Source organism: Argiope bruennichi, chromosome 4 (genome assembly GCF_947563725.1).
Source record: "Argiope bruennichi chromosome 4, qqArgBrue1.1, whole genome shotgun sequence".
In the NCBI taxonomy this organism is placed as follows: Eukaryota; Metazoa; Arthropoda; class Arachnida; order Araneae; family Araneidae; genus Argiope; species Argiope bruennichi.
In genome coordinates this window covers 95,383,745-95,411,571 of record NC_079154.1, presented here as the reverse complement: position 1 = coordinate 95,411,571, position 27,827 = coordinate 95,383,745, and the positions used below count along the sequence as shown (strand labels likewise).

At 27.8% G+C, this 27,827-nt stretch overlaps 1 protein-coding gene across 2 annotated transcripts in view; it reads left to right on the top strand.

Moving 5' to 3' along the window:
- Positions 1–27,827, top strand: part of LOC129966046 (5-hydroxytryptamine receptor-like) — a 257,650-nt gene that overhangs the window by 88,340 nt on the left and 141,483 nt on the right. For both annotated transcript variants that reach the window (XM_056080398.1, XM_056080397.1), the window contains exon 2: positions 24,421–24,486. The gene's annotated coding sequence lies outside the window, so the exon portion shown is untranslated. The remainder of the gene's footprint in view (positions 1–24,420; positions 24,487–27,827) is intronic.

Below are 27,827 nucleotides of genomic sequence, written 5' to 3'. Positions count from 1 at the left end.
AACAGATGTTTTGGAATTCCAATTGAATTTAAATTTATTTTATTAAATAGCAGAGTGCAATCCATTTCCAGTGGATTATGCTTGGAATAGATATATCAAGAGAACTAATCTAAAAAGGATATTACATTCTTTAACACACATTTAACTATTTGGTCATTAATAGTTTAATTCGTAAGCATGTAATTCTAATAATGAATGTGATGCTATAACATCTATTTGCCACTAAAGCATCCTACATTTTTTTTCATAACATTATACAAAGATTTCAAAAAACAATATAATTTAAGCATTTGTTTGTGCTTATTAATTTCACTACACAAAATTACCAGAAGTAACATGCTTTTATATAATGGTCCATTTTTAAGAATTTAAATGCAGATTTAAATTTATATCATTAATTAACATACTTCTTTACATATTTCAAAAAAAAAAAACATTATTGAATCTTCAGTTTTACTTGAAGCTCTTTTCTATAAATAAATTACTTTAACTGGAAAGAGAAACTCACCAAATATTTGCTTTCACATTTGAAATAAAAACTACCCTTCATGAAAACTTATTAAAATTGCTGCAATGCTAGATTCAAATGATCTTGAATATACCACTAGAATTTAGAATTTTAAATTAAATCCTTCTTATTTAATTTACTAATTATTATTTAATTTCCTAATTAGATTAATTGAATTCCGGAGTTGATTAATCATCAAATATGCAGTCATTCTCTTTAAACTTACTTCAAGGCAAATTTCACATCGACAAGATTTTAAAAGCTTTGTTTGAGTTACAGTTTTCATTCTTTAATACAAATTTCAAAAATCAGCTAAGGCATTTGGTTAAGGAACACTTTAGGCAAAATGACTCTTTGTAAAAAATGCCTTTGTCTGGAGAATTTGATCGACTTTATTTTCGCTAAGTTTTCAAATTTGTTATATTCTTTTAACAAAGCATAATTCTTGAAATTAACTTACAGATTAATTTTAATTGTATGTTTTTATTTTTTATAATGACGATGACCAAAATTGTAGGTGTACACAATTTTGGAATACCACAATTAGGTATACCACATTTTAGGTATACCACAACTTGGTATACCACAATTAGGACTTGTAATAATTTTTAAAACTAATTTAACAATATTAATTTTATAAGTTTGCATTAATATTGTTTATTATAAAAAACTTTTAGGCTAATAGCAGTTATTATAATATGAATCATAAATTAATTTTACTTGCTTGCTTAAAAAAATATTACATTATTAAACATATATTAATGCGCGCAAGGCAGCGTGTACATAAATAAAATAAAATAAATAAGACAAAACAGGATAGAATAACTAATAAAAATTTGCACTCACTTTGTTTTTTTATGTGATGGTTCTGTATTTCATGGAACTGATTTATAGCAAATAACTTCTGCCCTGAAATAATAAATTGCATTGAAATTTAAAGAAATTTCATTATTTCTGGTGGGCTATGAAACTGTAAATTAATGAAAGGAAAATAAAGATAATTCCATAGATACCAAGTGGCTTGATAAATGTGATTGAACGTTTCAGCAGTTACCTGATCATATCGCACTATGCATTTTTTACTATTTACCGAGATATCGTATCATATTTTCTATTGCTCAATGAATTTTAAAATTACTTTAATAACGAAATCAATTTGTATGACATGAGTGCACATATCAGCATTTGTATCGCATACTATTTGGTTGTTCAAACTGTAACATTCCCCGTTTCCCAGAACTGATAAGACATTTATAGCCAGCTCTGTTGTCGCTGTTACTTACTAAACTCCTTGAGATAGCCAGATGGTGGATCTTTTCACCTGGGTGGTCTCGCATCTGTTCATTAGCGACTACAGTGACAGACCACATGCGGAATTTCTCGTCCAAGAGGTATTGATAGCACCTTCAAAGAGAAAGGGTATCCAAACATCTGGATGCTAGATATTTCTCTTTGTGAAAGGACCTTCCTACGACCCACTGGCGCCTCTGAGAGAGCATATTGCTGAACCACGATTGGCCGAAAGAGAGCTCAAATCACCAATGTAAATTAAGAGGTGGAGATTGTCGCCGAGATAAAGTGCGGAGATTTTTTTTTTCTTTTAGCAGGAGAGAAGAAACGAATTTTAGGGGACTGTTGGACTACGCCCACGAATTCGGAGTCCGAGAACCAACCAAGTTTCAAGAAAGCCTTCGACTTTGACTGTTGTATCTCCTACTACAGTTGTAAATAACCATTTGTTTAACCAAGGTTAGAACAAGTTGTTCTTTGTATATATAGGGCTGTAAAATGAAGAATTGTCTGGAAATTCTGCTTCGTTATTTGATCAGTCTAGATCAAGACATTACAAAACGATGATGGAAAACCAAGAGCAAAAAAGAATTCTCGAGAATCTTATATTCATCCTATTCTAATCCAGGTACTTGGTATAATGAAACAATGGATGGAAAAGAAATGAAAAGAAGAAAAATATTTGAATGTAAATGCTACCAAATTTCTTACTTTTTTTTTTTTTTACTGACCAGTTTGATAAAAGAATGAGTAAAAGAATAACCTAAAAATCTCTAATCTTTGATAAAGTAAATTTAATTATTATAATATAAAGCTAATCATTATAAAATAAAACTAATATTTATAAAAACAGAATTCATTACCCGACAGAAAGTAGTTATAATTCCTATATATTTAAGAAAAACTATTAGATTTTCTTCATTGTTTGTTAGGAAAGGAAAAAATACTTATTATTGGTAGAATTATGAGAAGAGATGATTTGTCCATTAAAATAATAAATTTCTGAATTATGAGTGATCAAGCAAGGATTTTCTAAAATTTAATTTTTGAAAACTATTTAGTTTCTAAGTTACCATTTAATCGAGTAACCGAAAACATGGAAAATCAGGCTTACTTAACCCGCGAGCACTCGCACCCATTTTCGAACACGAGAACTCCCGCCGGGTATCTCATACCCTAATTCATTTCTGCTATTTAAATATTAATTAATACTGTTTATAAGCAAACCTTAGGTAATTAAATATTACTTTAAGAATTTAAGTGAATTTAATAATAATTATTTACATGTTTAGAGGCAATTTTTACAAATTACATACTGATGCTCTACACAGAGACTCCTTTCACATTTTTATCACATAAACCTTGATTTTCTGTCTTTATTACATGGGCAAAATGCACATCGTTTATAGTTTCCTTTGAGCTTTTTTGCAGGCGGTTCACTATTAGTAAATCCCAATTCCTTAGAAGTGCTTGGATTTGTTATTATTCCTTGAGTCTTACGGTTTCTGTGTTGTTCTGAAAGAGCGAGTCCCAGCGTTTTCAAAAAGAAACGTCTGTTTCTGAACTGTGTGGGAGGATTTTTCTTGAACATCAACAAAATCCTAGAATTAATACCGACCACATTCAAAATTGAAAACAGAATAACCATTGGACAGCGATTTGATACTCTTGCATTCATCTTCTATTTCTGTCTCAATTTCAGTAGAAGAATCGTGATGGCTGCAATATTCTTCATCCTCAGAGGCAACACTATCGTCAGATAACGGTTCATCGTCACTAGAAACAGTTTCTATAAGGTGTCACAAATATTGACTTTCTTCCTCGTAATTCATAGAGCACGTCATACTGCACTAAACTAAGAGACGGAAATGGAAACGTTTGACGAACACGAGGACTCGCACGGGTATGACATGCCCCCAACCCTACTTTCTTAAAATCTATTTTTAGAATAGAACTGGTTTTTCCCCTACTGAAAGAATGTGGCCTTGGATACAGCTACATGAAATTCTGGCCTAATCCGAAAAACAGGAAGTAACAAAAACGCTGAATGAAAATGGATCGGGCATGTCATACCCGATGCGAGTGCTCGCGGGTTAAACCTATAGTGCTATGGAAAAACTTTTCGAAAATGGAAAGTAATTAAATGGTTTCCTCTCAATAGTTTATGTTTGTAGAATTAGTGGATTAAATGCAATTTTTGAAGAATTTATGTTGAGTTTTCCTCATTTATTTAATTTCTTAGCTGAATGATAAAAAAAAATTGTTTTCTTTATGAACGCAGTATTATATTTGATATTCTTAAAATTAAATGCACATTTGTTAACAATTTGACAACTATGTAGGGATATCAATAACTTTCACCAATAATTTATATTTCAATGAAATTTTCATTTGTTTCCAATTTATCTATTCTATTTCATTTAATATTCTTCATTATTAGGTATCAATAAAGCTATTTTGAATTAGCATTAAAAATTGACAATTTCATGAATATATAACATTATGTTCATAATAAAATTATTATATTTTTAATTATGAGCAAATTTAAAGAAATATCAACGTCCATATTTAGAATGAACTGAAGAACTCTTATCTTTTTGAATCTGCTCAAGAATGAAAAATTAAAAAATAATTCATCGAAATCAAAAATCAACTCCATAAATAAGTCATATTATGAATTTGTACATCTTTGTCTACGTTATTTTCTGAACACAATAACATCAAAAATTTTGATTGGATTCAAATTTTAACTCGTTTGCTGTAGAGAGCATACAGATCTGTGCCATATTCGCAGCTAGTCTCTGCAAGTAGAAGAAAGCAGAGATAGTGGTTTGCGATTTTCATTTCCTATTTCACACTCACTATCAAAGATAAAAAAAAAATTAAAAAAATAAATAGCGGAAATAATACCTAATTACAAATTTTATACTAAATGTATCATACTAAACTGTATACTAAATGTAAAAATCTTAGCATATGATATCCTGTGGAAAACTGTTTTTAGATAAGTTTTCTTTTATGGCTCTTTTTTGCATTTCTAGAAGAACATTTCCTACCTTTATTTATTGCAAAAGTATATTTATTTTTATGTTAGTATTATGTAATAGTTTCGTTTTTTCTAAATTTACATTCTTTTGATTCTTATTTCTGGAACATAACGCAAATTTTCTACAAAGCATTGTAAGAATATTTTTTTCGAACACAAATGGGATCGTTCAATTGGATTATTTGTAAATCTTATATAAAGTTCTTTGTATTTAAATTATTATTATGCTGACTAAGCTGCAGTTAACATTATATTTAGACATTAATCTTCAAAGATGCTTTGTGAGGAATTTTGAAAAAAGCATACATCGTTGAAAAATGGCAAAAAGATTGGAAAATTGAAGGTGATACTGGTCGAGATATTTTTAATCTATTTCCAAGATTTAAAATGCGTCTGCTACCATGGAAACGAGAAAATATAATGCTCTCTTTTCAACATGATCTGTTACCGTCATATCTCAACAGCTTCAATTTCTCATCCTCAGATTATTGTAGCTGTGGAGGTTCTGAGACGAATATACTTTATGGTACCGAATGTCTCCTCTCAGAATCTAGATTATCATGTTTATTTGCAGTTTCACGAAGTTGTTGGAAATATATTATCAAGATACAAATATTTAACTTGATCAATTTTTTACATGGTAAAGTTAAATTCCTTCTCGTGTTCTCAAAGCTATATTTTTTTAATTTTTTCATTTAATTTTTGTTTTTTGTTTCTATCGTGCAATGAGATCAATAAAAGAATTTTAATTTCTACAACCAAGTCTAGGATTTCTTTTCATTCAAGTTCTGTTTTGTTGCAAATAAAAGTAAGTAATCAACTCATTTTAAAGAGATGAATTTACTCCATACAAAAATTTTTTACAATGCAAAATATGTTTAGTATTTTATTTCAGGAAAATTATTCTAACATATTATTACATAATCAATCAAATAGAAATTTTTAAAAATCGATTGATTATTATTTTTTTTCTTGAAACTAAGTTTTAAAAAAAATTCGTTAACCCATATTAATTAAAATTTATTCTAAAAATTAACAGGATCAATGTGAAAACCATGAGCTACTGAAAAAACTGTTAAAAAACTGTGTTTTTTGTGAATTGTTATTTTTTCTGATGAAATTTCTTTATTAATGTATAATATGTTTAATAATATTTTTAAGGCTAAGTAAAAGAAAGCATATTTTTTTGTCTTTTTAGTGATTTTGAATTATTTAATTGAATATTTTAGTGATTTTGAATTATTTAATTGAATATTTTAGTGATTTTGAATGATTTAATTGAATATTTTAGTGATTTTAAATTATTTAATTGAATATTTTAGTAATTTTGAATTATTTAATTGAATATTTTAGTGATTTTGAATTATTTAATTGAATATTTTAGTGATTTTGAATTATTTAATTGAATATTTTAGTGATTTTAAATTATTTAATTGAATATTTTAGTAATTTTGAATTATTTAATTGAATATTTTATTGATTTTGAATTATTTAATTGAATATTTTAGTGATTTTAAATTATTTAATTGAATATTTTAGTGATTTTGAATTATTTAATTGAATATTTTTGTGATTTTGAATTATTTAATTGAATATTTTAGTGATTTTGAATTATTTAATTGAATATTTTAGTGATTTTGAATTATTTAATTGAATATTTTAGCGATTTTGAATTTCATAAAAAATAGCAGTACTCATTTCCCTTTGTATTAACATCCAAAACTGAGTTAGTTAAATATTTTTTAGGATTTTTTTTATATTCAAAATACTCATCAAAACTGTAGTTATAAAAAAACCCATTGAATTTGTTTAAGAAATCGAAAAACATAATATTTTAATATTTTTTTTTCCGTTTATCACACTAATAAGTAAAAGAAGACAATATTTCATGTTCTTGAAAATTCTTTATAATGTAGCACAGAGATATTAGGTAACAGAAAGTGATGTTTTCAGTATTGGAAGTTTTCGATATTTTAAAAAGCAACATATTTATTGTTTCTAAATGCAAGGAATGCTTGAAGAGTTACGTAAACAAATAAATTTTCTGAAAATAAAAATATTAGTTATCAATTTTTCAAAAATTCACTTAGTTTTCGTATAGAAAAACTTTCCTCTTTATTCTGAACAGCGCATTTCTTGAGTCTTTCCGCCCGAATTTTATAGGTTTAGCCAAACTAAATACACTGTTATTTGTTGAAATATCCCACTTTACCATGAACATCTATCAAACTGCTTTCGAAATTTTTCTTCTCCCATTATAATCTTTTTTTAAGAATTCATTGTGGTGCTTCGCTTCTCTTAAAAGCTTTCCCTAATTTAATAATTTTCGAAAATGCGGAAAATCACAGCCCGGGGATTTTATACTAATTATTATAATTAAATGCGTAAAGTAATACTATTAAGAAAAAGCGCTATTTCATGAAAATTAATTAAATTCATTTTGTTCTTATGAAAGGTTTGGCTTTTAATAACAATAATCATAATTCTTCTAGAAATACTGTATTTATTATTAAGGTCCATTTTAGGATATAATTAAGAAAAAGAAGTTAATTAACCAAGTGAATTACAAAAAGTGAAAGAAATGTAACTTAAATAGTTAGTTTTATTCAATCTTTGTATGTTTTTTTCTTATCAGCGAGTGATTTTGTTAAAATATTGAAATACTTTAAGAAAGAAAGGTATATCTGATATATTTTGTGCTGATTTTTATGGTTATTTGGAGATAAATGACAATGACAATGACAATTCATTGGTATTCTTTTTTATTATTATATAAAAAGAAAAGTTTTCAAAACTTTTTAAAGTATCAATTAAAGTTTTCGAAATTTTATAACATATAAAAAAAAGAATCAAAAATGTGTCTACTATCACAAAAGCATCAGCCATTTAATGATAAGTTATCCCTAAATGCAATATGCATTATTTAAGATTTTAATATTTAAAATTTATATTTTATAATACCCGTAAATTAAATATTTATGTTAGAATATATTTCCGTGAATAAAGCATTTACGTCATACTTAAATATGATTATAATGTATATTGTATTTAAGAATTGGTAATAATAGATAATATAATATTAGAATTCATGACTGAAGAGGTTTAATACTAATATATTTCGAAATATTGGACAATAAATTAAAACCCTGAGTCATATTCAAGCTACAATGGTATCCTATTTTTTGATGAGTTGAAGCCTTGGTCGATATTATATTTACCAATGGTATGATTTGTGAAAAGCATTAAAAATTTTATAAAGGAATTCCGATGAATGAGATTTTATTTGACACTACAAATATTAAAAACGTCGTCCCTATTTCGAACTGAAATAGTACTTAACATAATATTGTGTATATTATCATAACATATAATATAATATATATGCCACCTACTAGAGGCACCAGAAAAAGTGGATGCAAAAAGCGAAAAATATATTTATATGTGCCTAAATAATTATTTAAAAACACTTTTAAAAAACCATTTATTCATTCGAAATTTTCAAAAGAAAATTGATGTAAAAATTAATGTGATGTACTAGTAATAATTTAAAAATGTACTAGTAATAAATCTAAACAATTTAAAAAATAATGTGATGTACTAGTAATAATTTAAAAATGTACTAGTAATAAATCTAAACAATTTAAAAAATAATGTGATGTTCTAGTAATAATTTAAAAATGTACTAGTAATAAATCTAAACAATTTAAAAACTAATGTGATGTACTAGTAATAATTTAAAAATGTACTAGTAATAAATCTAAACAATTTAAAAAATAATGTGATGCACTAATAATGGCGCATGTACCATAGATTCCAAGTATCCAGAACTTAAAACTGATATATCTATCAATTCTTGTATATTAATAAATTAAATTCGTGCATCTGGAAAAAGTCTCTAACGATTTCGCTCAAATTTTATATTTATATAAGGTTTCGCTTTTTAAGTTTATCTATATAAGTGTCTTTCCTGAAAAAAAACGATTTTATACACACAGACACACACACACACACACACACACAAAGTCATTTTTTTAACTGAATAACTGACATGTGCTGGCTATACATGAGTTTGATAAGTGTATCAGAGACGGTGTAGTGGTTAGGGCTTTGGAGTCCCAAGCATTTTACTCATGTTCGTACTATTCAGTTAGATTTTGCTTATAATTTTAAACGAGCCATAGGATAGGATTTTATTTACGATTTTACAGAAGTAAATAAATAATGAATACGCTAGGTATCCCAGGTACTGTTCGACTAATGTTGCACATGCCATAGGACTAAAATTCCTGAAATACATATTTTTTTTCGGAAAGCTGTGCAAGAATTTTGCCGGTTGCAGGGAGACGGAATTGATTTTAAAAAATTACATTAATTTCCCAAGATCTCCATCGGTGAAAAATATATCCCAAAATATCAATGACATTTGCAATAAACCTTAATCTGAAAAAAAATTGTGAATAATATTTCTGCAGTTCCCACTCTTATATCCCGATTACCTAAAACAAATAGTGAATGACTAGTGGAAAAACCTTTTTTTTACTTGGATCCCATTACAGAAATTTCCACTGGGTTTGCTTGTCTCAGAAGAATTGCAAAACAATTCCTTGGAACGTTGTGATTGCCTTGACTAGAGTAATTTCGCCCAGCAAATACCTTTCGCGTAGTTACTGAGAGAAAGTAGCCAATGCTGAAAAAAGACTATCATTCAACAGAATACTATGGGATCGTAAAACATAGTAATGGTAGAAGAGCAAAAAAATATAAGAACAAGCGATTGTGGGAGAAATAATAAAAATGATTTTTGGAAATAACACCATTTCTGTTCTTTTCTCATATATTATTTTCATTGTTTTTACGAGATTATAATTCTTATTGTTTTAACGCTACGTGGGAAATTAAAATTAGCAAACATTTATGTTGGACTTTTTGCAATTATTTAATAAAATTTGTAAGTCTAATTGACATGCAATTTCATGACTTCATTCCGACTTTCAAATGTAGATGCTATTTAAAAATGGACTTCTTACTTTGTGTCATACGTTTTACTTGAAATTCTATTAAAGTTTAATTAATCAAATTTATACTATATTATTAAATTACAAAAAAATCATGCATTATTTGTCAGAGTTAAATGCAATGGAAATCCCGGAAATTTTTTCTGTATATACATTTTTTTTTATCAACATTCAATTTTCATTAGAAGCTGTATAATGAATTAAAATATTCACATGAAAATTACCTTTATTCATTAAATTAAAAATCGTCCATGCATTTTATTCATAAGAAGAAATGTAATTTAAATAATTTTAAAAAGTTGTTTCATTGCTTATTTGCTTTGTTGCAATATAATTATTTATATTTCAACAAAAAATATCTAAAGATCACAAAGGTGTTTATAAAATTACTAAGCATTTGCTAATGTTTCTGTTTTTAGTGTTTGTTCTATGAATTTCTTTCCTATCTTGAGACAAGATTTTTACATAAAGTAGAATTAAAAATTAGGCTTCTCACCGTGCACATAAATATTTAATTTTAATCATTTAAGAGGGAAATGGAAGATTAGTTTTTTTAAGATGTAAATAGTGGTATGAAATCTCCAAAAAATAATATTTATTTTCGGTTTTTTTTGTAGTATAGGAAGGCCCGGAATTAACTTCCCTGTTTTGTTGCATTTTCAGATAAAAATATTGCACAAAAAGAAATTAAATTTCATATGCATTGTGCAAAAGGCACGATGAGATCATTGCAAAAAAGGAAAACAAAAATATAGTGCCAAAGTTGTCCGTGCAATATCATGTATACAGGAATGGCCAACATAATAAAGAAGAAAAAAGTGTTGTGGGCTTTAATGGTGATTGGTTAAAGATTATTTCCAATAAGTTTCAAATTGTTTTCTCTTCATTTCAGTATAAGTATTATTTATTCCTGGAAAATTAATGAAATGTTTCAGAATCCATTTTCTATACTTTCGTATTGACCTGATTTTGTTCCGACAGCTTCCAAATATCTCCTCTTGGTGATTTTGATTTCTTTTTTCCTAGAATTCATTTCTTTAGTTATTACGCAGTTTGTTTGGATTTAGGGAGGCCATTAATTTCAGCTGTCAAGGCCTTTAATCTGGAGAAATCATTTTATGATATTTTTGCATATTGTAAATGAATTGAGCTATTTTTTTTAAAAAATATTGACATGTAATATTCAGCCCAAAACATTTGAAAGATATATAAACATATTTGTTTTATTTTTTTAAAGGCAAGATTTAAAAACTATTTCTTTCGTTTCAAACCATTTAACACAAATGCCAAGTAAAATTAAACAAAATTAATAATGATTCTCTAATTCAAGTTTAATTCCTTGTAAAATTAATGATACCTTTCCATGAAAGCAAACGTTCAAAGAAGTTTCTATCTTTACATGTTCCATAAAGCATACATGCAGGTGGTTTGTTACATGCTTTAGAAACGCACGGAATGCATATAAGTAATTAATTATCTTAAATTCAGTGAATTTAGGAAATATGCATTTCTATTCTTTCTTGGAAACTGCTTATAGGAAAACGATTTCCTCGTTTGCATTCAAAATACATTTACTTTAGGCTTCAGAATGCTTTTAAGTTTCTGAATTTTCTATTTCAATAAATCAAATGAAACTTTCGGAGAAAAGAGTTCCGTTCCATTTAAAAGTAAACCGTTTGTGAAATTTGAATTTTTGTGGTAGCAAACAATTCAATAATATTTCAAAATAAAATTGTAATAAAATTTATTGTTATTGTTGCAGTTAAATACATAATATTTTTTTTTTGCCCAAAAATTCGGTTTAAAATTCCAATTCGGTTGATTGTCTATAATAAGTATAATGAATATTTAATTGATAAAAAATATTTTTACTAATTTTTCTAATATATAAAAGTTAAAATTTTAAAGAGGAATTGTATCTCTTGTATTAAGATAATGAGTAGTTAATAGATAGGTTTTTGAATTTCACAGAATTCGCGACTATGAAAACTAATTATTGTTTATATGAAATATTTATTTTCATAGGGAACAATGAGGACCAAATAAATGTTTTTGAGAAATCATTAAATGGGAAAAATATTTTTTTCTTTCTAATTTGATGATACCGGTTGTCCCAGAAATGAATAAAGATTTGAAAATTCAATTTTAAAAAAAACTGAAGCCAGAAGAAATGTCATTTTGTTGCATTCTTCTTTAAAAACTAGGGAAATTATTCTCACTAAGGTTCAAAATTAGTTATAATTTCACTAGCAGATGGAGCTGTCATTCTGTACAAATTCCATCCTGCCAGATCGGTAATCCATAGGTTGCTCAGCTTTCTAGAATAGTTTATTCATTGGGACAGGGGATATTTCTTGTTTGGGAGTTTCATCATCTGCACCACAATTTCGCAAAAACGATGCACAGTTTATAAAGAGAATTCAATGTCACCAACATATCGATAAACAATACAATAAAATATATTTTCGTATAATTTGAATATGCTAGAAAGCAAACTTTCACAAATGCTATGCTACTGAACCTGGATAGTAGCGAAACCAATGTAAGAAATGTTTGGATATCAGACAAGGCATAATTTTCCTTCAACAGCTATGTTGACGAACTCAGTTGGCACATCTGGAGAACAGAAAAACTCCATGTAGCCTGCATCCTCCAAATGTATTGGTCTGAACAGCTATTTCCTTTAGAGAACTCATTGTGATGCCATTTTTCTGACGTTAAATAACTTCAGCAGCAAAATAACTGAACATTCTTGATGAATTTTTAGACAAACAAAGTTGCTTTAGTGGATAGTGGAAGCAGCTCGTGGTTCATTTTATGAATAATCAATAATGCGTAGGTACATCAAAGGCTGAAGTGTTAGAGTCTCTCAAAAAGAATTTCAATAATCTTGTTATTATCCTTGATATGAAATGTATACAGTAAGTGGCATTAATTAGCGTTTCTATTCGCCATATTTGTCACCATGTGATTTTTTTTCCTTCGGGAGGACTTGAAAAATCAGGTTTATCGTCGAAGTCCACATACTATTGTTGAACAAAAACAATTCATTCTCAGGTGTATGTCAGAAATTTCCAACTAAAATGTATTATACATGCATTTTCACTTCGTGTCATTCTTGCTATAAATGGTGGTTTTCTTTAAAATTATCGTTTTATAGTGCTCCCTCACAATAACGTCATTTTTTGACAAATTTATTAACTAATTTTGAAACTTTATTAGAATAAAATAAATGATCTCAGCAGAACGCAACAAACCATATATTTCTGTGGCCTTCAATTTTTCTTTAATGGATTTTTATATTGCTCCTTTCACTTCCCAATTTTTGGTAATCTGTCATGTTTCAAAATAAGGAGCAGCATAATTATATTTTTCAACATGAGTTGTAATTAACTGCTTGTTATGCCTTTAGAGCTCTTTTATGTGAAGGCAAAACATAAATGTTCAAATTCGGAATTATAAAAAAAAGAAGAAGAAAATACCTGCATAATCATAAAAAACAATCAATAATAGAAATAAAACTATAGTCATTGTTGATAAAACATTTGTGTTAAACTGTGTTAATTAATTTAATGTATTCATTTTTATACTTCTGAAATCTTGATATTTAAAAAAATGTTAATGAGGACAATTTACTTAAATTTTTTTCTGAAAGTGAAACTCATTTTTTTATTTATATACAAATTAATCATTATTTATTTTACGCTAAAAATAACTGATAAGAAAGGAAAAATAATTTAAAAAATAAGTTCAGAAAAGTTTGTATCACATCTAAAATTAAACGTTCTCAGAAAATAAAGTAAAATGTTCTTAAAAAATCCTGAAAAACTTTATTATAGATTCATTTCAATTGCGTCCACGTATTTTGAAATGCTTTAGTGCAATCTAACAGACGACTAAAAAATGCTTATTATGCAGAATACAGCTACACGTAGCTTTAAAAAGTTAAGAAGAAAACACGTTTTTTTAGAAGAAACTTGATGACGTATTCAATTCGCAGGAAATATATATATTTTTTTAAAATACAAAATTTCTACATCTCTTCACTTTTAGTATTTATGTGGAAGGAAATGGACATTTTATAAACTAACAGATTTTATAGAAAAACTTTTATAAATAATCCGTTAGTGACAATACATATGGTTTTCAACTAATTAATTCAAAAATTTCTATTATTGTTTTAAGTGACCAAAGAGAAAAACAATAAATTTAAACAGTAATTCAATTCTAATTTTTAATAACTTTCACGAAAAAATGTATTTTAAGAGAAGTTTAAAGTTTAATTAAAAGATTTATAAATTCATTTAAAAAATATCAGTTTATTTAAGACTTAAATTAATGATGCAATGAGGTAAATAGAAAGTTTTAATAGTTTTAACTTCAGAGCGTTTAGCGTGATTTTGCGTTTAGAAAGCTGAAGAAACTCTGAGTGCAAATGTAGCTTTCAATGACATTACTGTTTAGTTGTGAAAAGAAATATAATTTTTATCTAAGTCTTAATTCAACATAAAAATATATTGAAGCTTCAAACTATATTAATCTATATTTATAAAGCGAAATGTTTCTATGCGTTTCTATAGTGTGAAGATATATCACAGTTACAGCGAAGAAATACCGATAATAATGACTCAATGCATTTCATAAATTAAAGTTTAAAATGCATTACAGAAGAAATTATATTTAATGCTCCTTTTATGGAGTTTTCGCCTATATTTATCATTAGATTCGCTTTTCATGACATAAAGTAAATATCTAAACATCATTGAAGAGAATAAACAATTGCTATTCGCAAGAAACTGGATTTCATCTCAGATATAAATTACTTAATTTTGAGAAATTTTTAAAATAGACATTTTCTTGGATTAGTTTGAAGAATTGGAATTAAAATTATATCATTCTCTCTTTTTTGTGTGGCTTCATTTTGTTTTCGATTTTTATTGTGATAAAGAATAATAAATGAGCAAATTTATTTAATTTTATTATGTTAATTATTTTCTTTATTTTAACAGCTTTATTTTATTTATTATTTTCTTGTTGTCTTGATTTTAATTTAATTCATCATGTCACTGCCAATGCCGTATATAAGTTCTTCTAATTAGAAATTAAGGAATACTCTCAGTTTTTCAACATTAACCTTCATTCCTAAAATTAATTGAGGTTAGGCACAAAAAATTAACTAAGCTCCTTAAAAATCGCAATGGCAGCCAATGTCCCAGGAGTTGATAATCGAAAGAGGACAGTTGATGTACGTAGATTACACTTATGTTCGGACATCATTCCAGAATTCTCAGAAAAACCCCTGTTCCAAATATATATATTTGTTCTTTAGGACCAAATGCTTACAACGAACAAAGCGCGGGACCACTCGAATCCAATTAACTACACTTAATTGATGAAGATGAAATTCGCAGTGAAGCCAGACGTAATGGGCGCACTTTGTTGTTTCTTTAAACGGGCATTTGGGGCATTTCATTATTGAAAGAATTACCCATCTACTCGAACCAATTAATATCAGGGTGATTAAGATCATCAACATTTTCATAATATTTCTACTTAACTATCACACAGATGTGTCTCAAGCATTTAAATATGCTAAGTTTCTTTATTTGTTTATTAAAATCATTTATGAAGCTCTGGGCTCTCTACTCAAGATAATATGATAGCATTTCTTGTCTTTTATTATTTTTCCTCAGACAGGCGAGTATGCTTACTCTGTGAGGAAAACGTGTGAGCATGTCGTGGAGAAATAACTAGGTTGACGTGCATTCTCTATTCGGAGAGCCAATTAATGCTCTAAAAACCATAAGGTTGAGTTGACTATCCTTGGTGTTGTATGAATCAATAAATGGAATTTAATCCTCTGTAATACGGATGATTATGCTGACGTTTCCTAACTTATGAAAATCGATTAATTTGATCTCTCACCAGTTTTTACGAGAGTGAAAGGGGCTGTATTGTCTTGATCTAGACTGACCAAATAAAGAAGCAGAATTTCCAGACAATTCTTTATTTTAAAGCCCTATATATTCAAAAGAACAACTTGTTCTAATCTTGGTTAAATAAATAGTTATTTACACCTGTAGTAGGATACACAACAGACGAAGTCGAAAGGTTTTCTTGAAACTCAGTTGGTTCTCGGATTCTGAACTCGTGGGCGTAGTCCAACAGTCTGCCTGCAATTCGTTTCTTCTCTTCTTCTAAATATCCACACTTTATTTCGGCGACAATCTCCGCCTCTTAATTTACATTGGTCATTTGAGTTCTCTTTCAGCCAATCGGGGTTCAGCAATATGTTCTCTCAGTCGATCGTGGCGCCATTAGATCGTGGGAAGGTCCTTTGTATGATGCACCTTTCATAACTGACTATTCTGGTACACGGAGTTATCATAGTCCTTTCACAATGAGAAACATTTAGCATTCAGATGTTTGGACACTCCTTTCTCTTTGAAGGTACTCTCAATATCTCTTGGATGAGGAATTCCCACATGTGGTCTTTCACTGTAGTCGCTAATGAAGAGATGCGAGACCGCCTAGGTGAAAAGATCCAACATCTGGCTATCTCGAGGAGTTTTGTAAGTAACAGCGACGACACAGCTGGCTGTAAATGTCTTATGAGTACTGGGAAACGGGAAATTTACAGGGAAAAAATTATCATAATTTGCTTATTGCATGCTTTGATACAACGCAAACATATGAAGCAAAAAGCGGCATCACTTTTTTCGTGTTAAAATATTTCTTTTAAATCTACGTAGTCTAAAGTTATGGAATGAATTGATGAAATTAGAATTAACTTTAAAGCACTAGCTGCAATGTGACATAGAAAAATAAGTAAATAAAACGAAGCAACACAGTAATATCGCTACAGAAATGAAATTTATAGCAAACGAATATCCACTTAATAAAAATCAGTCTCTTGAGAAAGTCGACACAGGGTCAAGTAATGCTATAAAGCAAACTTGTAAGTGTAAAATAATAATCTTGTGGATAAAAAAATAAACACTGGCTGGATTGAAGGTTTATTACTCTATCTCAAGCGACGAATGAACAGGGAGCTAAGGTTATTTTATTGAAGTCACGGTCAGGAAGACTGTTTGTCCCAGTTTATTACGCCATAACTATATTGAGAAAGAACTGAGTAAAAATGAAATTTATTGCTTTAGTGAAAGAACGGAACGAGAACAACGTTGATATAATCTAATTTATGACCGAAAGATATAACTTCTGGTTCATATTCTTGAAAGAAAATTGTGCAGCTACTCAAGGAAATACGAAGTAAGAAATTTATTGCAACTAAATTGCGAATTCATTACAATGGATTCGATTTATTTATTCGAATCTTAGAAAAAAAAAAGGTTTTTTGAAATTTTAAAATATTTGACTTACTCTTGAAGTTAGTTTTTAGATACATTACAAAGAATTTATTTTGTTTTCCTTTTTACTTTTACGAAGATCATATAAATGAAATATATTTTAAAAAAGAATATAAATCTATGATATCAAAAAAGTAAATATTTTTTACTTTCTTTTAGTATCCAACATTTAGATTCGTGATGAATTTTGATGCTATCTGTGTTGTTCACTACATATATATGGTAAAAATAAATTTCTCGAAAAATATGAATCATTTCAATTTATTTAGACGAAGCAAGATTTGCTTTCCTTTTATTCAATATGAAATTTTACGAACTCACCATTTTATGTTTGAAAGAAAATCAAACAAGCCATCTCTCCTCAAATATAAACTGAATGCAATGAGCATAAAAAGCATTGTGCATCAATCCGATTTTGTTTTCCTTTTTTAATAATTTCACTGTTTTCTAAATATAACCAGCTCTGAAATATAAGACATGTGTAGGTGGTAAGCGTAGAATTTGTTTCCGGAAATAATGAAAAACATTATTTCAATTCGAAATTTTGTCTTTGCAAATTATATCCCTTAGCAACGTAAATATTTTCTATATATAAAATATTAATAGGAGATCTAAAATTTCCATTATTTCAGTTTTCAAAGAGAAAATTAAGCTGCAACTTTTTCAGCAAATTTGTTAAAATTTCTGCAAATTTAATATTAATTCTTGACCAAATCTGCACAAATAATTCGGCAGTTACTAAATTATAAAATTTTGAGAACAGAATTCAGTTTAAAGTGAATAAAATTAGAAATATAATATGCTTCATTGGTTTATGCAATATTATTTTTTTTAATGTTGACAAAAATCATTTCTAACAAAAAATTTTTAATTTGCAACATTCGAAGAATAACACTACAGTAAATAGTCATGTATGTTGCAGATTTACTTATATAATAAAAATTCTTAGTTTTTAAAATATAAATTTGCGTTCGTTTTAAAAATTATTTCCTCTTTTACATGTCTTACTTACCATCGTATAGTTTAAAAATGAAATTCTTCTTACTCTTGTACATTTAAAAAGAACGCAATGCATAAAAAGTAATAAATAAGAAATTTTCTTATTCATTTAAATAAGCGATGAATGTTAAAAGTAGAAATCAAATCAATTTCAGATTTTTAATAAAAATATTCATGATCTATATCGCCATTTTCCAGAATATGACGTACCTGCTAAGTAGTTATGAATGTAATTGAAGAGGTATAAAAAAGTAAAATTATAAAATATATTTATTTGGCATAGCAATATCATACAAAAATTGGCCCAAACATTATTTTTCTGCTCAGAATTTTATAATAAATCTTTACATCAGTACGTTTTTGAGGTATCATTAGTAGGCTGACGGATTTTTTTTTTATTATTTTGTTTATAATATTGAATAAGAATTAAATATTTCGGCACTATTTGGGTAATCTACAAGTAAAAATAACCATATCCATGAAAAATAATATAATTTACAAGAAACAACTTTTAAATTTGAGACCATCATTTGTTGAAAAATGATCGATATCCAAAATTATGAGGCAGGAATAACTTAATATGTGGCCTGAAAATAGCATATTAATCTAATGAGTGAAGTCATGACACGCTAATGAATAAAGTTTATAAATATTTAAATGACTGTGCCATTAAAATATCATTAATATTCGCTCCACAATATCTAACTCTTTCAAGAAAACTCATTTATGTTGAATACTTCAGTTATCAGTCTTCAGATTCAGTGTGTACCTATTCTACTATTAATAATTTAAAATAAAATAATTCTTTTTTATAACATTATTAAAGATTTATATTTTTTGGGAACATGTCTTTTCAGTTTACAATCGTGTTAATGACGCAAGCGCAAATTTTATATCTGGTCTCAAAATAGTATATTATCATAAATATTGAAACCATGAAACATTTATGTGGCAAGCACATAACTATATAAGTGAATGCGTAGATAAAATTCATAAATTTTCAGTATGCCTTTCAGTGATTAGAATTAATGACATAAAAATATAAGGTTTATAACTCAAATTTAAGTTCAAGCAGAGTTTTCCCAATTAATATCGCTGAATGAAAGAAACGTCTGTATGTGTTCCTGTCAATGTATGAAAATTGGTATTTTATCTAACGCTGATAAGTCGACAATGAATGAAACGATGAAATTTTTCACATATTACCTAGGCATTTAATAGAATATCAAATGCCAAACTCGTGAAGGATGAAACCCATGTCTCATGCACGAGAGCCTGTTTCTAATAGCATGGATGACATTATATCCAATGTTCGATTAAACGAGCATGATGATATACTTACCGAAGATATTTATATTTTTGATACCAGTTATTCATATTTAAAGGAAACCAATAATGCACATGCATGTCTAAACTGTCATAAAAGTTCCTAATTTCAGTGGTTAAGTTAGTAAAAATGATGGAAATGATATTTTTTATACTCCTTGTTTCCAATGCTAATAAACTATTTAATTAATAGCATTATTATGGCCTTTCTTCCATACTTTTCCCAATCGACATTAATCACTCTATAAAATTTTTAATTATTATATACAATGCCTAAGGAAAAAAGCATTATAATTTTAGTTTTTCATACTTTAAAACACCCGGTAATTTGTAAAGCGCCCAGGTATTCAATAGAACGTCGGCATTTCACAGATTGTCAGTAACATATGCATTCAATGAAGGCTACAGAAATATCATTAATGTATTATTTTGTGATGGATAATAATTTGGATAAGGAGAATGGTATAAAAATATATTAGAAAATATAATTGCCATTTAAATTAGTTAAATTGCTGTTTTTGCAAAATATTTGGAAAGAATATTTGTCTTAAAAATATAAGCTTTACGTTTAAAATTCGAAAAGGACTTTTCAAGATGTTAAATAACTTATATAAATATAGAACTGAAAGTTAAGAAATCCCAAATTCTTAAATGAAAGTTAAATATCTCAGTCAAAAGAATTCATTCATTCCAGACATCTAGTTGATCTTAATAAAAAGATTTTAAATCATTCCTTTGGGCTTAGAATTTGTATTTTTTAATTTTTCTTTTTCAAATAAAAGCTCTCACAGGAAGTTAAATACATCTCACGGATTCCAGATCAGATTACACGCATGATGTATGCTGGAAAATCATTTAAGATAAGATCATCTTTTAAAACTTTATTTCACACTCGATGCGAACAAATTCTAGAAGTTTTTCTTTACCAATGTTTTTATTCGTTTTTCAAATATATAACCGTTTCTTTCCAAAGTTCCTCATAACTTTTTTGCTGTTCTTATCCTTTTACCGTAAAAATCATTCTTACTGTAGAATTTTTATGAAGAAAGAACGATGATTCGATATTTTTTTAGCACTGCAATAGGAACTTTTTCTTCATTGAGTTCGGATCTTTTCTTTTTTATGCCACAAGTCACGTGTGTTCTCTGCTAGAGGAAATAGCTCCCTTTGAGCACACTCGGAAGTAATCGATTCACCTGTAAGATTCGTTATTTTATTCTTTTTTCGTTCTACTACTTTTAACACATTGTATTATGCAGTTTTCCCTTAAAATAAAGACTTTTTTGAAGTCGGAAATCAGTCACTGTTTTATTATTGGTTCTTTTTATTATAAAATATAAAACGTAATTGCATTTGACTTTAATGAAAAACTTTTCTTGGAAGTAAGAATTGGTTATTTTTAAAGTAACCGAATTTTACGTCGAATATCAGGGTTCTTTCTTATTTATTAATTCCTTATGTCACTTAGAAAGTTTTATACGTGGAACATTAGAATAAGTGAGGCTATACAATACTGAAAAAAGTACACTAAAATCTTAAAATAACTTATGTTTTTTTTAATGTTTTTTTTATATAATTTCGTATTTTTTATGCTCTTTTTCAACTTGTAATAATTTTTTGTACATAAAATGTACATTTTGAATATATGTGTATATATATAGTTAAAAAAATCCTTTTTTATCACCATGTTCTTTTATGATACAATAAAATACTTTTAATTTAGTAATTTGTTCAGTATTTAAATTTTAAATTATCATTGTTTCAGCTTAGGTTTCAGCATTTTAATTTGAAGAAGTCTTCAAATTTATAGCAAATGCTTCAAGCTAAAATGCAGGATTTGCTAGGACCATAATTAGCATTCTTTCAAAATGTTACTAAACTTTTTCTTGGTGTTCACTACAATTGTAACTCAATTATTAATTTTTTTTAGATATTCCAGATATTCTTATAAGTCCAACTGACTGGATACTTTAAATGTCACGTACATTATTTACACTGTTTACATTGTATGATTCTAAAATATTTATTGTATTAATTGTAATTACATTGTATTAAAATTCTAAAATAATAATTTTTATCGATTCACCCATTCTATGAAGCATATTAAAGGAAATATTTTGTACATTCTGACGTTTTAAACAAAAGGAGAAATCATTGTTATTGAACTAAAATTGAAATGAATTACAAGATTTGATTATCATTGTATCACCCTATTTTTAATTTTATTGGCCATTTCAACGAAGATCCAATTATCACCGATGAGTACTTTTTCGAAGCGGCAATTAATTGGTCTAAAATAATACCGTTCAAAGATTCGTAGTTTTGGAAATTTCTGTAGAAATTCTATATAAACACTTTTGATAAAATTGCTAAATTCTCAAGAATAAGAACATTCATTAAATATGATTAAATGGATTTTCTTTTTCCTTTAACCACAGAATACCATCAAGTTTTGAGTTTCTAGAATTTCCTGTCAGGGAGCCTAAATGGATTGGTAGATTGCATAAATGTACTGCGAGATTCGGGGAATTACACATAAAAATACGATCTTCGTAATTTTTTCAATAGTACACTTATTGATTCAAGCAACGGAAAATTTAATTACCTACGTCATTCAAATCATGTATCCAATTAGAGTCATAAGAGTATCTCGAATGGATTAGATATAGCTAACTGGGCGCAATTAGAGTGTACGTCTTGTGCATTGAAAGATAAGAATTTTTCAAATATAATAACTATTAAATAGGAACCACTTTTTTTAAATTTTAAATGACAAATATTTAATTGGTTTTAAAGTAAAAAAAACACACTTAGTGTATATAAATATTTATTTCCATGCTGTTAATTTAATTACCATTGATAAATATGAATGCTGTATTGATTACTTAGAGTAAATGAAAATTGAAAATTTGGGATTTATAGTTTTCAATGGTTGCAGCAATAACTTTAAATATATTAGATATAACAGCAATTATAATTATATAATTGCTTTAAACATGATACTTAATAATACTATATTGGAGGTAAATGAAAGATTTTTATTTAAATATTCTATAATTTTTTTTAAATCTGAAAGTGGAAAATGTAGTTGAAATATAAAAATCTATATTAATTTGACGTGAACTAACATGTCGATTTCTTGAATTTTTTTTTTTCAATTCAAATTTGATACAAGTACATATTTATTTAACTTACTTTTTATTGCATATACCTTATTACTAATCATTTCCTAACCGTACATTTCCTTTATTTATATTTCGGGAGATTCTAATATCTCTGTTGATTATATTTATTAATCATTAGATACTAATATCTCTGTTGATAATATTTATTAATCATTAGATTCTAATATCTCTGTTGATAATATTTATTAATCATTAGATTCTAATATCTCTGTTGATAATATTTATTAATCATTAGATTCTAATATCTCTGTTAATAATATTTATTAATCATTGGATTCTAATATCTCCGTTGATAATATTTATTAATCATTGGATTCTAATATCTCCGTTGATAATATTTATTAATCATTGGATTCTAATATTTCCGTTGATAATATTTATTAATCATTGGATTCTAATATCTCCGTTGATAATATTTATTAATCATTGGATTCTAATATCTCCGTTGATAATATTTATTAATCATTGGATTCTAATATCTCCGTTGATAATATTTATTAATCATCAGATTCTAATATAACGGTATAATATTATTAAGCAGCATTAATTAAAATTATTGATTTATATACTTTGACTATATTCTTTATCATCGAATCAAAACCTGATAGTATTAAGTGCACTTCAGCAATTTTTTGCTTGCTGCGATTAAGTACGACGATGAGCCTTTTCTTCCCTTTCTACTAGCTGAAAAGTTAAATATATACACAAGCATCCTTTTTTTTATATTGGACATAAACCAAATAACAAACATGATACCAAGATACCGATATTGCCTGCAGGAGATGACATACTTTTCCTACATTATGAATCACTAATTCACAGATTTTATTATATACAAAATAGGCCATAAGGTATTACAATTACTGCCCCATTAAATAGTTTTTCTACTGCCTTGTCCACGCTAGGCCGAATAGAATCAAAACTTTCATTGCTATTAAATTCTTTTTCCTACTGTAATATGGCTACGCATAAGCTGGACCATATACTAGAATGAGAGTAATCACCATTATTATGTTTTTGTATTGTATCATGGATAGGTAAAATCCAAGTAGAATTATAACCACTGCTAATATTAAAGACTTTTCATACAGATAAAAAATTTTTTGAATAAGCAATAATTAAATCAATACTTAAATGTTGTTTTGAGTTCTCAATGCGTTTCATCCAATATTTCAACGCATCATTTTCTTCCTTTATTCAAAATTAAGGAAGGAAAATTATGTTTATTATTTGCGCAGTTTGCATTTGAATGTTTTGAGAGTATCGCTAAAAACAGTAGGTCATTAGAAGATAGAATTACCACCACAGAAACGTGTCTATTAATACTATGATATCATGTTATGTCATATGATGTCATTTTATAGTATTAGATATTTGTCCACGGAGTAAACACAGTAAGTATAACACTATTAAATAAACATGACTTGACGTCTCTCATAATTTGTTGCTTAAAAGTGTTTCGTGGAAAAATTCGTGAACATTTGTTTTCTCCACATGCATAAAGATTTAATTGAATTTAAACATAATAAGCCTACTATTAAACGCAAGATTTGAATTTTAATCTCAATTAGATGCTTAAAGTTAATTTGTTGAAGGCATGAGCACTATTTAAACAATTGCTTTCTTGCATTTTGTAATATGTTTGAGAAGATTTTAATAGCATTTTTTGTTCTTTTTTTAGATTCAACATCATGAAAGAGAAGAAGCAAACATCTCATAGAAGAAGCAGTTAAGGAAATATCTCCAGGTAAATTTAGAGAACATTTAAATTATTGATTAACTATTACTTCATTAAAGTATTATATTAAACTACATAAAAGAGAAACAACGTGAATTTTTTAAAACTTTTCTCTGAAAAGTTTAATGACTTATCCTTGCTTTTAGATGAAGGACAAAAATTTCCGCCTGAATTGGCGACAAATTTAAATAAGGAGCTGAGTTATCAGCCAATTTCCTTCCCACTTATAATCTTAATGAAGTATAAAACAGGATGTATGGTTTCGGAAATTAGAAGCGATAAAATCGATGTCATATATCAGAGACTTATACGCGTCCGCTGATTAGGAAATCGCTTCGATTCTGATAATTTAAAGATCTAATTATGATGGTAGCTGATAAGAGAAGAGAATTTATACATTTAATACAGTTATGGAAATGACTCGCAAATGCATTATCGAAGTGATAGTTACTTTTAATCCTTATCAGATATTTAAAATAAGGATGTTAATGGAAAACTGTCCCAATTTAATATGAAACGATTTAATGTTATTTCGTTTTTGAGTATTGATTATTAGCACATTAAAAAAAACCAAACATCTTACACTTTTTTTTATACTGGAAGCTTAAATACGTTGGAAGTCTATTTAATGTTCATTTTCACTTCGCCAAAGACGCCAATAATGCCACGTCCCCGCCAAATTCAAAATGGATGATAATGTAATCAGCATTGGGCTTCAAGAAAACTTAGCTTATTTAGATTATCATATTGGCTATAATCTCAAGAGTAACATTAAAGTAGATTACAACCTTAATTTCGCTTATTTAATTCAATCGATTTTTAATCAATGTAATATAATTTCCTTCATGTCTGTAAATTTCCTGTAGTGTACAAATGCCTCTGCTGTACAAATATTCTGAAATTACATCAAATATAGAAGCATTGAGATGCCTTGTACATCAGGCATGGAGATAATAAAATAAGAAAGTTTCCAGTACTTCGCCAAATGGTAACCGTACCTCAACAACAAATAAACAAATATCTTCAGAATGGCATTTTGTTGGAAGCAGGGAAACTGGTAAAAAGTAGATTTTATCTGTTATCAATTCCTAGGGAATATTGTTGGTTGATACACTTTTATTCATTTATGGTACCCACTGGTGGCAAAATAGAGTGACATATTGTTTTCTTCAGGTGAATGTAAATTCAAGACAATGGAAAAATTTTATAAACTTTGGCTCACATTTGAAGGGCGATAAAAACTTTATAATTCTTTATGCATATAAATTCTACTTCCTCGACTATTATGTTGTAGACTCTTTCTTATAATTTGAGCAGTTTCGTTTAAATTTTAAGAAATTATAACCATTTTTCCAAACAATTAATAATAAAATTTCAAAACAAGATTCAGTCTAATATTTAATCAATGTTGAGCTTAAACAAGCAAAATTGAATCGGCATAAAGTAGACTGTATACAATTAAACACATTATAAAAATAATAGGGTACAGTCATTCCAATATAAAAGTTTAGATGAATTTATGATGGTTAGGAATCGGACACATAAATACTCGCTATATATGACAGAAACTGTTAACGAGAGATTTTTTTTATACTTAACATGAACTGTGAGCATTTCAGTCGATTCCAGTTTTATCATTTGTATACTCAGACTTCGAAATCAAATACGTAGACAAATTTGTATATTTCCATAAACTTTTACTCAAAATCCATTCAGAGGAAGTCTATTTCGCTATTCGAGTATAAGAGAATTCAATAACTACAAAAAGCAATGAGCTAGGTAGACAAAATTTGGTACACATATTTAGCATCTAAAATGTGGATTTCTATTTAAATTTTGAACTAAATCTGTCAGAGAATTGAACTTCTGTCGGTTTATACTGTCTCACACATGCAAACTCAATGCCTTAAATGAATGAAATTTGGTATTCTATCTGGTAACTGCTATTGAAGATATACGTTAGATTTTAGTTTCAATTATTAGATTCAAATTTCAGTCAGAAAAAAATGGCAAACATATTAGATATTCTAATGATAGATTCAGCAAAATTGCTAAATTCACGCCATAGAGCTATATTTCGTAACCATTATTCACTAACACTATTGAAGGCATTCGTGATTTCATCCAAAGTCAACAATTTTCTATTATTCACTAACGCTATTTAAGGCATTCGTGATTTTATCCAAAGTCAACAATTTTATGCGAAGATAGAGTGGGGTTAAGACCGTTATTAGAGAGTATACGAGAAATTTTCAGTTTCCATTGATTTTTATGCGACTGTTGTTAACAATTTCTCAACTCAATCCTATTGCATCCTTATAAAATATTTAGTAATATTCAAGTGAATTATTCCATTGTTTGTAATACTACAATAATTCAAGCATTTTGACAGAAAAATTGTATTTTTAAAAGGGGTGGTTTTATGCATAAAATATTGAGATGTATCTATAATTAAAATGTAATATTGATAGAATGGTTACATAAAATAGTTTCCCTTATTAATAAAACTTAAAATGAATACAACTCTTTGAAAAGTTTCTAGCATCGAACCCCGGAAGAAAAAGTCTTTTTTCCTTAAACCATATTTTATTCCGAATCTCATGTTTATTTCAATTCTTTTCATATAGTAGACATCTCAAAAGAAATTGTTTCCTGCTAAATTGAAAAACTGTTTCTTAATGTCGAAGTTTGAAGATAACATATCGATACCTGCGATATTACACTGTGTCTGCGTTCTTCTAAAGTGAAATATCGCATTCCAGTTCTTTTTTTTAAAAAAAAAAAAATCTTTCTTGGTTTTCATCACTTCAAGCCGCCATCCTTCTGAATAATTCATACAACCCCTTCTTTACGGATAAGAACTATTTCTGCAGCTTTAAACACAATGAAGCTTTATCAGAAGATCAAAACCAATTTTTCCTCAACTTCAGTCTGATTTAAAGAAAATGATCTTTTTTCCCTCCCTCTTGGCTCTTTTTTATTTCGCTTCTCAGCCAAATCCAAGGGGAAATTGTGAATCAGCAATTGATATCTTGACGCTGAATTGATCTGCCAGAATTTTAAAACGGCGGAGCGTTTACCAAATGGAAAAAAAAATAAAATAAAAAAATGGGAAAAACTTACTGCTTGGATTAAAGAGAATTTATGAAGTGAAACCGAAAGCCGTTTTACTTTGATCTTCTTATGCCATGAAATGGGCTTTATGCTAATCCTTCATTCAAAGAAAACGGCGAATGAATTGCTTTCACTACATCAAGAGTTGGCGGCATTTGTCGAAAGCTTTAAAAGGCATTTGATAACTGGCAGAGACTTTAAGCAAAGATGAGTTTATAAGAAGATCATTTTGGAGC